Raw genomic sequence first — 15202 nt, forward strand, 5'->3', positions numbered from 1 at the left:
AAATTTGGAGCTATATACTATAGTAGGAATGAACCAACAAAGTGAACACATAATCTTAGTTTGAAGCAAAAGTTATGCAATTATTACCTCCTAAACTGATGAGAATCTTTGGGAGATGGAGTCTGCTGATTTTTCTAGACTGTAGCATGATTGACAAATCATGCTGCTTTCCCCAGAACTTTTACACATATACAGATCAGAGTAGTTAGCTCTACAAATTGTGTCAATTTAAAATTGTAACACTTCACTCAGTGGAACAAAGAAAGAAAGTTCCTGTAAGATGTATTATATATCATCTCTGTTCTATGCATGCTGCTTGTGTATTCATATACAAAAGGAGTTCAAGTGATTAGATATAGTCACTCTGAATGACTCTTCTAATGCAGATAGCATTCCACTTATAAGACCTGGTGTGATATAGCAGAGTGCAAGATTTGTCACTTGAATAAAATTTCCATTCAGTCATGAAGCTCACCGTGTGACCTTGGATCAGAACTCTCTTTCAGAATAATCTTCCTTATAGATTTGTTCTGGGACTAATGTACATCGTTCTGAGTTCCCTCAAGGAAAGATGAGCTACAAATAGGGAAGTGTGCCCCCCAAAAATAATCCAGGAAATACAGATCCAGGTTTCAGGGATATTAAAAAAAATGGGATTCCTGAAATTCAGGGAAGCTTCTCTGATCTGATTAGGACAAATCAGAGACTCCTGGATTTATTCAGCCATTATTACCTATGGGGAAAACTATCTGGCGGCTCTTGGGGAGGAGGACTGAAGGTATCAAACTCCATCAAAATTTGCTGGGAATCTACTGCTGACTGCCCTCTAAAGGCACTGAAATGTCAGGAAGACGTCCCTGGGTCTAACTCTATGGGCCTCCTTCTTCAAAGAAGTTTGGCCCTTGAAGAAGGCTGAGATTGATTTGATTTGAATGATTTAGAAATGATATAAAATTATCTTCAATTAAGTCTATGGGCCTCCTGATCCTTTGAATCAGATTGCACACCACTAGCTACAAATATAATTAATAATAAATTCTGTCCATGTACATTAAGCCAGGTATTTATTTATTTAAGATATTAATCTATCTCAGCTTTCTCCTCACATCTATTAAAATAAGTAAAACATTAAAACAGATAAGTCAGAGTCCTAGGGTTGCCAACCTCCAGGGGGGAGTCTGGTGATCCCCTGAAATTACATTTTCAGACTACAGAGGTCAGTTCCCCTGGAGAAAATGGCTGCTTCAGAGGATGGACTCGATGGCATTATACCCTGCTGAGGTTCCTCCCTTCCACAAACGCTGCCTTTCCAGGCTCTACCCCGAAACCTCCAGGAACCAGCTGAGAGTTGGCAGATTCCACATCTGTAGCTTTTACGCTGTGCCATAAACCCACCTAAACAGTTCTGTCTTACCACCTTGCTAGAAAGTCTCAAGAGTAGGAGCATGTATCAACCCTTTTGGGAGTCCAGTAGAGGAGCAGCAACAGGCATGGGCCTTAACAGATCATTTCCTCAAGAGTGATGGTACTGCTAGGAGGTATTTCTTGTGATGACTAGAACCACAGCACTGGTTCATAAGGTCTTATTAGACAATATGTTAAATGCAAGTTGGGTTGGAGGAAACCTCAACTCAACTCGTGGTTAATATGCTCCCCACAGCCCTTTTCTGCTGGTGAAAGCCCACAGGGTGGATGATGATGCTCATCTTGCATTGACATGTGCTCAGGAGCCAATTTGCACCCTCACAAACTATTTTAAAGGTGAGCAATGAGTCACACATTAAATTAAGGTCATGAACGGCTCTCAAGGAAAGCACCAGCACCTTATATTGGACTCAGAAAAAAATAGACAGCAGTAAAGAGTATTCAGAACGAGTGTAATGTGGTCCCAGCCCCTAACAGTAAATGTGCTGCTTCATTTTGCATCAGTAGCTCTCAAAGAATAATCAGGAATAACAGGAATAACTGACTATCTCTAAATGAACTTTTGCATTTTTAGTGAAGATAAACAAGGAAGTGACAACCTACTTTATCATTTCTAAGAGATTGTTTGAAAAACCTGACCTAAGGAAGCTAAAGTTCAGAACTAAAACTTGAGCTAGAAAAGCTATCATGAGAGAAAGATAACTAATATTAGCCTTTTTAAAATCTGCTTTTGGAACCTTTCGATTTTTCAAAATAGCCAGCATGAGGTCGCTTTTATTGTTTCTTCCTGTTAGCAGTATTTGAATTATCTTTTATTCCACTTTAGTGGGGTTTTTATGGCAAGAGACTAACAAAAATGGTTTGCCATTGCCTGCCTCTGCACCCTTGGTCTTTGTTGGAGGTCTCCCATTCAATTTCTCACCAAGGCTGACCCTGCTTAGTTTCTGAGATCTGATGAGATTGGACTTGCCTGGGTTGTCCAGGTCAAGTAAAAAAGTATGCCAGTTCTGTTAAATTAACAATAACAAGTAAACCAAAATAGTAAAGATGTTAACAATTACAACAGTTAACAGTTTACTACAGCCAAAGGGACATGCAAGAGAAGTTCCCTTTGTGTTTCTCACTGCGTAAAACTATTCATCACTGTTATGTTTAAATGGATATAATAGCTAATTAAACTGCAGAATACATTTTAATGAATATGAACATGTTATCAATACAAACATATCATCTAGTTACAAGAAAAAATATTCTCAAACATTGCCTTTTTATCTCTATGCCTTGTAAGAGGTTTTTTTTTTCAACCAAGCATGCTTCTGTTTAAGGTCTGTCAATTCTTCACCTCCTACCTTGTCCATATATCTTTCACTTATATCTGTTACCAACTTTGGCCCATTTCCTTCAGCTACATTCTACGCTTTTAGTCTTACAGTTTCCCTCTTTTAGTTCTTCCAATCAATAGGTCAGCTTAGCACTTATCTTTCTAGGTGTAAACGGAAGCACAGGGTTATATACAGAAGTACAACACTCTAACCATGTAGAGAATGGTTAGATCTCATCTAGCTTTTTATCTTTTAGCAAAATCATCCATCATTACTTATTTTCCTTCAATTAACAGTGAAAATATAATTATGGTTTTTATTGCTAAAGTGAACACATTCTTAACATAAAGAGACTTCTGAAGCAGCTAATAGAGTTGCCAACCTACAGGGGAACCTGATGATCTCAGGGAAATATATATTTCCCCATTTTATACTCATAACAGCCCTGTGAATTAGTGACTAGACCAAGGTCACAAAGTCAAGGTCACCCAGGAACTTTTGTGGCAGAGTGTGGATTTGAACCTGGGTCCCCTATCCTAGTCCAGCTCTGGTTAAGACAGATCACAGAATCCTAGAATTATTCAGCCATTACTCACTATGGAGTAGGGAAGAACAACAGAACCAAAATGAGGCAAGGGAACCAATGTCAAACCACAGAATCATGTCAAAACAGAAAATTCCACCCAAACCAAACTGTTGCAACTTAGCTCAATTGAACCAGTGTCACAGAAGCCAAGCGAACAGGAGAAATCCTGCATGGATTGGCTACTCATACTCCTTCCCTCCCTCCCCCTCCCTCCTGCTTCTAACTCACTCCTCTGCCCTCCTGCCCCTCCCTTCTTGGGAAAAAAAGTGGGAGAAGCCCAGGAAGAAGCCAGCCAGAGGATGAAGCCATGTGCCGCAGATTTACCTGGATTATCCTGAATCAGATCCTGTATTCTCTGATTTGATTTGGAAAAGGCAGATTTAGCGAGCTTGGGGGGGGGGAATCCAGTTTTCTTCCTGAATCCCAAGAAATCCAGATTGTACAACCCTAAAATACAGTTTAGCACAGAAGAAAACAAAGCCTTTATAGGGCTAAAAGGGAGAGGAGCGAAATGGCTCATGGTAGCAAGCTGTCCGGTGCAATCTGGCAATCATTCACATATCCTCCTTAAAACTGCATTGAAATAAATTTAATTTTTAATCTGGTTTAAAAGCAGAAAGCCCCCAGGCATGCCCAGAATGAGTATGATGTAATCTAGATATTCCCATTTACTGCAGGACCCTCTTGATTTTTTTATGCAGAGAAAAATTCCCGTGTGGACACCAGCAAATACACCACACCGTGGTGAATATTTCAGTTAAGAGATACAAAGTAATTCAGAGTGGATAAATTTTCCACCTTCCGACTCAAGGGCAAGGTTAAAAGTGTTCCTAAGAAGTGGGACTTCCCTTTTGAATTTTCAATCTGTATGAAAGCCAGAGGGGGATGAGTTCAACAGAAAATTGTAATTAACTCTTTCACTTACCTTCCAACAAAAAATGTAGAGATATGGGGGAGTACTGACCTTCCACATTTCAATTAAGAAATATTGTCAGAGTTGTAATGGTTTATAACACTATGCTGAGTGGACAGAGTGACTTATCTAAAGAAGAACAGAAATCCAGAATTTCCTTTGCTCCCCCCATAGACAAGGCATTCACAAAGTGAAATATTCAAAGACACTATATTCTAGGGGATGCACTAGTTCCTCTAACCTTAACAGTACACATCATTATTTTAAAGAACTTTCTGGATCACTAGGTAAAAGGCAACTTTAGTTAAGATGACAGTATTCATTTAATTTGGGGCTGCAGCTGGAAGGGGAGGTGAGAAAGTGTGACATTGAAGCTATAATTCAAAGAAATGAATAAAAGTGATGTTTAAATAAACTTTACATAAGGAGTCATCTAAAACATCTCAAAAAGTATTAATTTCATGGCTATTTCTAGACTGAGGGAATAGATTTACAACACCTAAATATTTATACATTCCTTTCCAACAGTTCCATTTTCTATAATTTTGTATATAGACATTTATTAAAAGTATTATCAACATTTTCTGAAGTTAATAAAAAGTCCAACTTTCCTTGTATGCCCTCTTTGAAGAACAGCTACCATTCAACTGTAGCATTATTTGGCTTCAAACTTCAGATTGACTCCCCAAGGCAGAAATGTACATAATACAAGATTCTAATAAAGGGTTCTATGTTTGGTGGACCAAAATGTTTTAAAAAATTGCAGATCTCTTCAGTGAAGCCCCAAGTTATTAATATTCAGTATTCAAGAAAAAAATAGAATTAAAGATCAACTTTACACATTCCAATAGATGAAGGCAACCGGTTAATTGATCATTACTAATAACACTGCATCTGTTCCTCTTACTTTTGAAGTGTCATACCTCAATTCACATTTGCAAGGCTACTAAGGACCATATCAACAAATAACATACAAGAAGAAATGCTGTTTCGTCACAATAGACAAACAAGAGCCCTACAGCACTGAATTATCACAGAATAAGATTTTGCAAGCAAACACTTGCTTCACTGGATCTTTCTCTTACTTAGACTGTTTTTGTTTGGCCCCTTTTGTTTGTAAAATTTCAGGCCTTTTGTTTAATGTAACTTATATTTAAATAACAATAGAAAGTTTTTTTAAAGTACTATAAATGTAATTTCCAATCAATAGCACTACCTTGTCTCTAAGTGACAACTTGCTTGACTCAACAGACCTGAATATTCAGACTGATAATCATTTGGCTTGCATGAACCAAGCTGACTTTAAACTTCAAAGCAAAAGCCAATTAGCTTGCTTTCATCCTTCCAATCTACAGTGAGAAAATGCCAAAAGGGTTTCTTCCTGCTGTACAAAGTCAGAACTTTTGTTATGTTCCAGAAAGATGCTCAAGTTGCTAAAACACTACCCTTGGGCATTGCCTTATATTTAGGATCCTTTCAGCAGTTATGGCATGGTGATAGCTGCTTTCTGTATTTATTTACTAAGGGCTGTTGACCAAGGCAACACTGGTGAGTGATCTGCATATTAGCTACAATCAATGGGAACTGCTAGATAGGTCATCATGGGTCCTGCATTTCTGCTGGCTGTAGAGGACTGGGCATCGATCAACTTGCATTGTTTTAGGAGTGGTACAGCCCTCTCCACCCAACTATCAAAACTACAAATTCATAATTTCTGGGGAAAGCAGCTGCTTTATAACAGGAATGCTTGAAAATTATAAACCAGTAGTTTTTTAGAAGCTAATGTTAACAAGTTCATTATTATAAGGCAATGAGTATTTTTTCTTTATCTGGAAGTTTTGAAACACCTTCAGATTTAAACATTCAATTGCCTGGAAATTTGTGTAGGTCAAAAATATTAAAAGAATCTGATCAACTGTAATAAAATCATGTTTAAACAGTGGCTAATGGTAGCATACTGACCCTATTGCATGGATGTCTGGGTTTCCAAACTGGTAACCTTAAAAACAAGCACAATTTGAGCAAAACATCCATTGAACGCACAATAAAAGCAAACTGTCAACAATAATTGCACTAAATCAAAAGCCAGAATAAAACTTTAAAAAAAAGGAAAAGAAAAGTTTATTCATTGGGGCAAAAAGGAATGTGGTGGTTGGTTTCTCTGCTCCTTTGTTTTTAGTTCATTTTCTTTGCTCATTTTACTCTAATAAGGCCTAATGAGTTCCTCTTTCCAGAGTTCCTGTAATACCAAAAAGAGCTTTGAACTCCTCTCGGAAGTACACAGAAGCAGTGCTTAAAATGCATATTTCAGTGTTATTCAGTACTAAATGATGCTATTTGCAAACCAATTAATAGACAACTGACCACTTTCCTTTAAAGACCCAAGGATTTCTAACTATAGACAGATAAACATAACTGTAGCTTTACTACAGTGGAGTCTTCTATACAAACAGCCTCTTTGCAATTGCTGTAATAAGAGCTGTTAAGCTAGAAAATAACAATATGAAATAACCATGTGTAACAATACTCATGGCTAAGTATAACATGAGAATATAATGTGGCCAACCAACCATTTTTCTAGAAAGATATAGTTAAAGGGGTACTTCCCCCTCCTCCACAATGTCTCTTAACAAGCAATGTGTATTAATAGCACTCACTTGCAGCTGACAATGACAGAGATGAAAGCATAGAGTCCCTAATGAATGGAGCTTTTTTCCAGAACTAAAGTAGCTGTTTTATTGCAAGCATGGTGGCCTTTGGCCTCTCCCTCAATCTTTCAGTGCAGAGCAAGAGAATAATAGAACTGGTTTGTATCAGATACTCAGAACCAAATTAGTGAGTCAATAAACAAGGTGAGGCAAGCCAGTGAAGTTATTCTAATATGACCTCCCCAGAGAGGACTCCCAAGTCATATTACAGTTTTGGTATCATCTGCTGAATTCTAAAGCAGATAAGCCTTTCACTGTGGAAAAAAAAATAACAAAATCGGAAAAATTTTAAACAGAGGCTCCATTAATATGTATGTACTACTCAGGTTGAGGTAAATTTAAAAATAAGAACATTTATTTTCTATAGCTAAATCAGAAAAGTTAATGCTATAAAATCTGACTTAAGCCAGACATAAAGACCGTTTTCCTTTCATAAACTGATAAACAAAAATACGGCCTCTGATTCAAACGAGCACTGGACATATGTACTGTAACTGCAGGACACAATGCATTCTTAACCAGCACAAGTTTCTTGTCAAAGTCAGGGTCATCATGATGTGAGGGGGGTGGGGTGGGGTCTGAAGGCTTTCCTCCTGCTCCATTGTCTGAATATGGAATGGCCCCAGGGAGCTACTATTTGCCCACTGGGTTAAACATACAGGCACCTGTAATGCCTCTGTATAAATCGATGGTGAGGCCTCATTTGGAGTACTGTGTACAGTTCTGGTCGCCACACCTTAAAAAAGATATCATAGCACTGGAAAAAGTACAGAGAAGGGCAACTAAAATGATTAAAGGGTTGGAACACTTTCCCTATGAGGAAAGATTGAGGCGCTTGGGGCTCTTTAGCCTGGAGAAAAGACGACTGAGGGGAGACATGATAGAGGTTTACAAGATAATGCACGGGTTAGAGAAGGTAGAGAAAGATGTGTTTTTCTCCCTTTCTCACAATACAAGAACTCGTGGGCACTCTATGAAATTATTGAGCAGTCGGGTTAGAACAGATAGAAGAAAATACTACTTTACACAAAGGGTGATAAACACATGGAATTCGTTGCCACAGGAGGTGGTGGCAGCTACAAGCATTGCCAGCTTCAAGAGGGGACTGGACAAATATATGGAGCAGAGGTCCATCAGTGGCTATTAGCCACAGGAGATAGATGGTATTCTCTTTGTGGGGAGGTGGTGCTCTGTTGTCTTGGTGCTGGAAGGAAGGCAGTGGGAGGGCTTCTGGTGTCCTGGCCTCACTGACAGTCCTTTAGATGGCACTGGATTTCTAGCCACTGTGTGTGACAGAATGTTGGACTGGATGGGCCACTGGCCTGATCCAACATGGCTTTGCTTATGTTCTTATGTTCACCTCTATCATTACCTGTATGGCTTCCCCTAGGCCACTTCAGATCAGGAAAACAGAACATGGGGAACCGCTTAAACACAACTACCCTCATACTCATATTCCCTCATTAGAACCTCGCTCAGTGTTGACCCCCATTCTCTTCCAAATATGGTGTTGTTTCAGTACATTATTTGGCCTTTATAAGACAGAAACGTACAAAGAGCTGGAAACTCTACACAATTTCCTTTTAATAAAATCTTAACTTCTTTGAACCTAAGAGGGTGGGGATGGGTGTTGCTTTACTGCAGTTCTATGAAGTGGTGCTCCAATTGTGAAAGTTATATTATTCGTATTACTCAAAGATACGTATGGTCTCTTTATGGAGCAACTGCATTACAGTGGTTTTAGAAAAAGTACTTCAAATGCATCTCAGTTTTTCTGGCAGGATTACACTGAAGTTCTGCTGTGGCTGTTTTTTGAAACAATGAAATATATTCTGCCAAATCCACATGAGAACAGCTCTCCACTCTATTACACAATGTATCTGGGCTAAGCAAGCTTTAAAAAGTCCCACATCTACACTATTAATACTTGTGAACCTTCAGTGAAGCATAAGATTTCAGAAGACAGCAGCGCACCAAACCTATATCTCCAATTTTTCATGAGACAGGATCTTGAAATAAGGTAAATCACAACTACTTTCAATATAAATCTGTTCTGGGGAAATCTGAAGCATTTAAACAAGGTTTTCTACCAAACAAAATATAAGCTGCAATTCTGCAGAAACTTATTGCTCTTCTAAAGTACACAGAAGTCAATTGCAAAACAACTTTTAATGGAACTGGTAAAATAAGAAAGGATAGCATGTACTGAAGACTTTTGCTCAGATTTTTCTCTAACCTTGAAGATCTGACAGTCTACTCCCAGTTCTTACAGAAAGGATGTTATTATCACCAATGCCCAAGCAAAGGGAGGGAAGGAAAAGCCGAGCCAGCAGTACATTAAGTGGCTCAGCTTGCCTTCATCACAAAAGGGAGAGGGAAGCCTCTCCCACTTCAGTTGATAGACCTCTGAGGAGACTTTCTCTCCCCACATTGGATGAATGGCTTCCTGTAGCCTGGGGGCTGCAGATGGGGGATATAAGAAAGCAAGTTATGGCTTTGTCACATTGCTTGCCTTGGGTGATCCAATCAATGCAAGGAGGGTATCACTTATTTAAGGCTAAAAGACCCACGTCCTTGAACACGGTTCAATTAGTTCAGCGACTGCAACCAGCAGGAGTCCGGGGGTAAGGGGACATGGTGGGGTACCATCAGGCAACAGCATAATATCGCCTCTGGGGAAAAGCCAAAAGTGACATCATGTCACTCTAACAATCACTGGAAACTCCATGGTACAATCACATAGTAAAATTTCTGATGATTTATAAGTGTGACACCACTTTCAGTTTTCCCCTGGAAATAATGTAATGCCATTCCCCAACATCAATTTTTCTTATTTTCTTTCTCCTGCTGACCACTGGAGTGCTGGTAGGCAATGGGAACTGGGTGTGGGAAGTCCACCACCCGCATCAAGCATATGGCAGGCCTATCAGCACCACTCATACCTCTGAGTTACTGGAATTAGCTCACTGCCTGCAATGACTAACAGGAATTTTTGGCCTGGTAGGTATGAAGATTTTTCCTCAAACTATGCACTGAATTTTAATCGGGTTGAAATGTCTTTTAAAATAAGTTCCACTCTGCAGTTAGTTCAGATTCCAGAATAAGAGGTATATTGGTGAATATATCAAAGCTTTGTTTTGCAGATGAAGGCAGCCTTTCCGGGCTACCCAAAGTAACAAAGTACGACAGTTTCTTGAGGTCATATTTCAGGGTAGGTCACCATTTTGGCCCCCTCCAGGAGGAAGGGGTGCTGCTGTTGGTAGATAAAAGGATTGCTAGACATACAGGGAGCAAACCAAGCCTCACATGCCACTTCCAGTGCCTCGGGCACTTTTCTCAGACTCAGTGAGCAGCTGTGTAGATCTGGAACAACTCTCCACCATAGTGCCCACTGACACCTTTCCTGGCACTTGCCATGTGTTTTAGAAAGTGGGCAGGGGCAGATGGAGCTTTTCTGATTGGCCATTGGAAATAAAATTGGCTGTGCAGATTTTTAAAATGTTGCTTTGGCAGCAACTACTGCCACAGCATGAGAATCTTCACTGCTTGACTGAAGGTAAGCTGTGCATACGCAAAAAACCCCGTCTTTAAAACAGTATGTTCAAATGTTGAAGATTTACTGTTAAAATTATGCATAACCTCACTCTCTGTCGGTCTGTGGTTGGAACCGCCTCCTGCAGCAGCCATTTTGTGGTTGTGCCATCACCCTGACGCAAAATTTCAAAGGTGCCACAGGCTCAAAAGGGTTGGAGACCCATGGTCTGGGAGATGCCAGGTCCTTCTGGTGACCATCAGGAGGGCGGTACTCACCTGGACTTTCTTCGCGTACATGCATGTGTTCCCAGCCCCGTGCATGATGGTGTCACTTCCAAAAGTGAAGTTATCATGCGGAGCATGGGATTAAGCATGCTTTGCACTAGAGCTTATACCCTGAATATCTTTTTGATCTTTAACATGCCGAATTACTCAAATCCTGCTGTTCTACTGCAGACTAACATGGCTACCAACCTAAAACTATTAAATTCCTGGGAGGATGATTTTAAGATACATCCTTTCAAGTTAGGAGTCACGTCATTCTTATCCAGTGCAATATTTACCATGTGTTGCATGCAACTGAGGAACTCCATTTCTCTGAATCTCATAAAAGTCCAAGATTTTGGATAGGTTGGTCCATCCATTTTTAATGATTTACAGTTAGCTTTCATCCTATCACATATATGAGATTTGATAGATATGTTATTTATTTTGTTCATTTTATAGTTGTTTTAGTACTGTTACCCATGCCAAGCTCCAAGTGTGAGCTTGGAGCTTGGAGCTTCACTTTTATGTTTTATTTCCAAATGCCCCCATATTCTCCCTTTCTACATATCATGGACCTCTTTAGCCTATTACTACCACTCAGTGTAATCAGATGGGGATAACTTGTGTCACAAACCACTGCAGTGGAAGGAAATCCATTTTTTTTAAGCAGGATGAAGAAAGAAATTCAAGTTTGGCAGGCAATCAAGGTCAGAATAAGGAGGGCAGCCCTTGTTCTGCAGAGTTTATGTAAAACTTCCTGCCTGTACATAGGGGTAGAGAAGAAACAATACACTAAGAAACATATATTTATTCATTTCTGGATTATTCTTCCTGTTTATTTTTGTGTATATAAGCCTAATTTTTGCTTCTAGTACTGCAGAACAGAAAGTCTAGATGATTATGAACAAAGATGAGTCTGTAAATTTACCAGAAGGGATTAACATCCAAAAAACACAGACTTTCTAAGGTAACTTTGCAAACTGGAAAGCATGCAAAAACGCTATGTAGAGGATACCATCTACCCAAGTCACCAGAATCGACATTTTAAAATAAAAATTCCTAGAAAGATGCTGAAATGATATGGATAAAATTCCTGATCCATGTCTGTGTTATAGTAACACAAAATTCAATCCTGACATTTTGCTTGGCTGACTGTGGAGCCTTCCTCCAGAGGAAATGCCTCTGAAGAAGGCTCCATACCTCAGCTGAGCAGAGTGAGAGTAAGAATGCCAAAGAAAACAAGTTAGATTCCCACGCTAAATCCTTTCTGTAAAGTTGGGGACAAGAATCCAAAACTGTCTATACAAGTCAACAACATTTATACCCCAGAATGATCATGTTGTAAAACTGAATATGGAACCAGATTTTTTTATTTGTGGATTACATTGTTATATGTGATCTTTCACATTATTCTTTGCAATCTTCTTCTAAATTCCATTAATCAGAAAACAATTGTTTTAAATTATAATTTTGTAAATTTCCAAGTTACCAAGTTGAAAAAGCTAATGATATAAAAACAAGAATTAATTTCATTATATCAACTGCAATATTTGCTGATATAGGTCATTTTGGCTGTTTGTTTTAGACAGTACATCTACTAACATACTATAAATGTTACTTTTCCCCCCTAAATTTGTTACAGCCTTCTGGTTAAACAACTCCATTCATTCAATCATTCTTTAAAATGGAACACTAGATTATGTGTATAGATTGTTACAGATGTGCAAAGCAGGAATGAAAGTCCAGTGTTTCTATGTCAAAGGGTACTTTTCATACTGACAATGTATGTCAAGCTGACCTGGGCTGCAGCCTGTCCCACTGACTGCTCAATAACTTGACAGGATTCCTGGAGTGAATCAAGGCCTGACCTGTTAGAGGTCAACTTTAAGGTTGACCTCAAGCACTGAAAAAGATACCCATTTCTGTTTTTTTTCAAGGAACAGTTCAATTTTGAAAACAATTGTACCCACCAAATATATTACAGGATAGTTCAAAGAAATCCTGTTGACAAACCATTGCTAGCATTGTGTTCTTCAAGTATGTTATCTAAGGCTTAGGAATCCCAAATGATATTGATAACACAGTAGCATATATAGACTCTTCTTTCTTCCTACAGCATGGCTGCACACATGGAAGTTACTAAATAATATCCAAGATAGGTGTTGAATAATAAGCATCTACTAAAATGTCCAACCAGCTGCAGGTCAAATAAATTAAATAAGGACTAAACTCACATTTACAACTGAGTACAACTTACTACGCATCAGGGTTGCCAACCCTTACTGGAAGAATACATATGTAGATTTACCGTGCAATCCTATGTAGAGTAGCTCCAGTCTAAAGCTGTTGGTTTATGGCACAAACAATCAACACATGTCGACTTAACATTTCACGCACTAGCTGTACTATAAAGCCTCTATGAATGTCTTACAGAGATCTCTTGCTGGCAAGATCACTCTAATACTTCTTCAATATTCAAAGTCATAGAGCAACAAAAAGGGAGAATCTTTCAAAACCAGTATAGCACAAGAACAATTCACAGAAGGTGGAGAAACAAATTAAATAAAGAAAATGTTTCATCTCAAGTATTTTAGGTTACAGATGTCTCTCTGTCAGAGGAACTATATATGTTAAGAAGAAGACAAAAGTTTAAATAAGCAGGAAAGTAAAAACCACATGCTGTGTTTTCACAACATATTTCCTCTCCTTAAAGAAAGGGCCACAGAGCAACAGCAAGTGCATGCTCTGCGTGCCAAAGGTCCCCGCCCCGGTTCAATCCCAGCATATTAAACTAAAAGGATTTCTGGCAAGCACCTCTGCCTGAGACTTCAGAGAACTGATCCAAGCATACAGAACTAGACTAGATGGATTAAAGGTCTCACACAGTATTCCAGATTCTCATTTCCTCTTGCAAAGTATTTACTCCTGTTGCCTCTGAAATAGCATTCTGTACTCTTTGACCAGCAGACACATAGGTGGCTGTACACCCACATATGGGTGTGCAGGGACAGAAAGATTCAGTTTTCCCACTTCGGAATTTCCAAAGTGGGAAAAAGAATCAGAAATAAGCACCAAAACTTCCTGCCCCATGATTATTTTATCAGATGGGATGGAGAGGAGGAGGTTCCCTCCTCCCCCTCCTATCTGGTGAGATAAGCTGCAGCAGGGCTTCTCGCACATCAGCTGGCCGGGAAGGATCTCCTCTCTGCCTGCCTGCTGAAGTTTAAAGGGCCCTTTCCACACCACTGCAAGCAACGCAGAAGGGCCCCTTGTCAGGCTTCAGCTGGCAATGGGGAGGATCCCCTCCCCCCACCATCTGAAATTTAAATGGCCCTTTCCACGCTGCTGCGAGTGGCAAACAAGAGGACCTTGTTGGGCTTCAGCAGGCAACAGGGGGGAATCACCTCTCCCCTGCCAGCTGACATTTAAAGGCCCCTTTCCTGGCCATCGGCAGAAGGGGCTCTCTGAAACGCCCCTGCCTGGCTTCACCTAATGTGCAACAGGTGAAGCCAGGGCCAGTATGTCTGCAGCTGACAGCATTACTTCTCCTGTCGCTCACTAGGGCATTGGGTGTCTGCAGCTGACAGCACCCTTTCCCCTGTTACTCACAACTGGAAGGAGAAGGAGCGCTTTGAAACACCCAGCTTCACCCAATGTGCAGCTCACAACGCCCCTTCTCCTGTCACTTGTGAGCAGCAGGAAAAGGGGCACTTTGAAACGCCCGGTGCCCAGCTTCACCTGGTGTGCATCAGGTGAAGCCAGGGCACAGGGTGTCTGCAGCTGACAGTGCCCCTTCTCCTTTCACTCGCCTATGGCAGGAGAAGGGGCACTTTGAAATGCCCTGCTGGAAGCACCCGTTTTCGTGCCGCTCGCAAGAGAGTGACAGGGAAAGGTGTGCTTTAAACTTGCTTCAGCTGACAGATGGAGCTTCCCCGCCTGTCAGCTGAAGCAATGCCTGAGGAGAAGCTCCAATTTCTGTGCTGCTTGCAAGGGAGCGACATGGAAAGGGGGCTTGAAACTTGCTTCAACTGTCAGGTAGGGAAGCTCTGCCTGTCAGCTGAAGCAAGCCCAGTAGGAAGCACCTGTTTCTGTGCTCCCACTTGACCCAAAGCTTCCTGAAGTGATCTGAATCACTTTGGGAAGCTTTGATTTGGCATTTCTGAATTGGGCCTGCAATGCTGGGGCCGATCCAGAAATCCTGAATCTTTACTGATTGGATCTGATTCGGGTGCTAATTCTGAATCAGAATCCCGACTCACACACTCATAATATTGACTACCGTAGGTGTCTTAACTGAATTTAGCTAAAAACAAGATGATTTTCATTTGCCTCAAAGGAGAAGAGGCAAAAATCATAGCCTGTTTGCAAAGCTTTGATATATTCACTTTCTTGCATGTCTACCACATGATAAAATGTGCACTGAATCCATATTCTTAATAATCCATCC

General features: G+C 40.1%; 1 protein-coding gene across 1 annotated transcript in view; it reads right to left on the reverse strand.

Annotated features, from left to right (window-relative positions):
• Window positions 1-15202, reverse strand: part of LOC129327368 (collagen alpha-1(XXIII) chain-like) — a 507186-nt gene that overhangs the window by 443687 nt on the left and 48297 nt on the right. The gene's annotated exons all lie outside the window — the stretch shown is intronic.

This window comes from Eublepharis macularius, chromosome 4, assembly GCF_028583425.1.
Source record: "Eublepharis macularius isolate TG4126 chromosome 4, MPM_Emac_v1.0, whole genome shotgun sequence".
NCBI classification, from domain to species: Eukaryota; Metazoa; Chordata; class Lepidosauria; order Squamata; family Eublepharidae; genus Eublepharis; species Eublepharis macularius.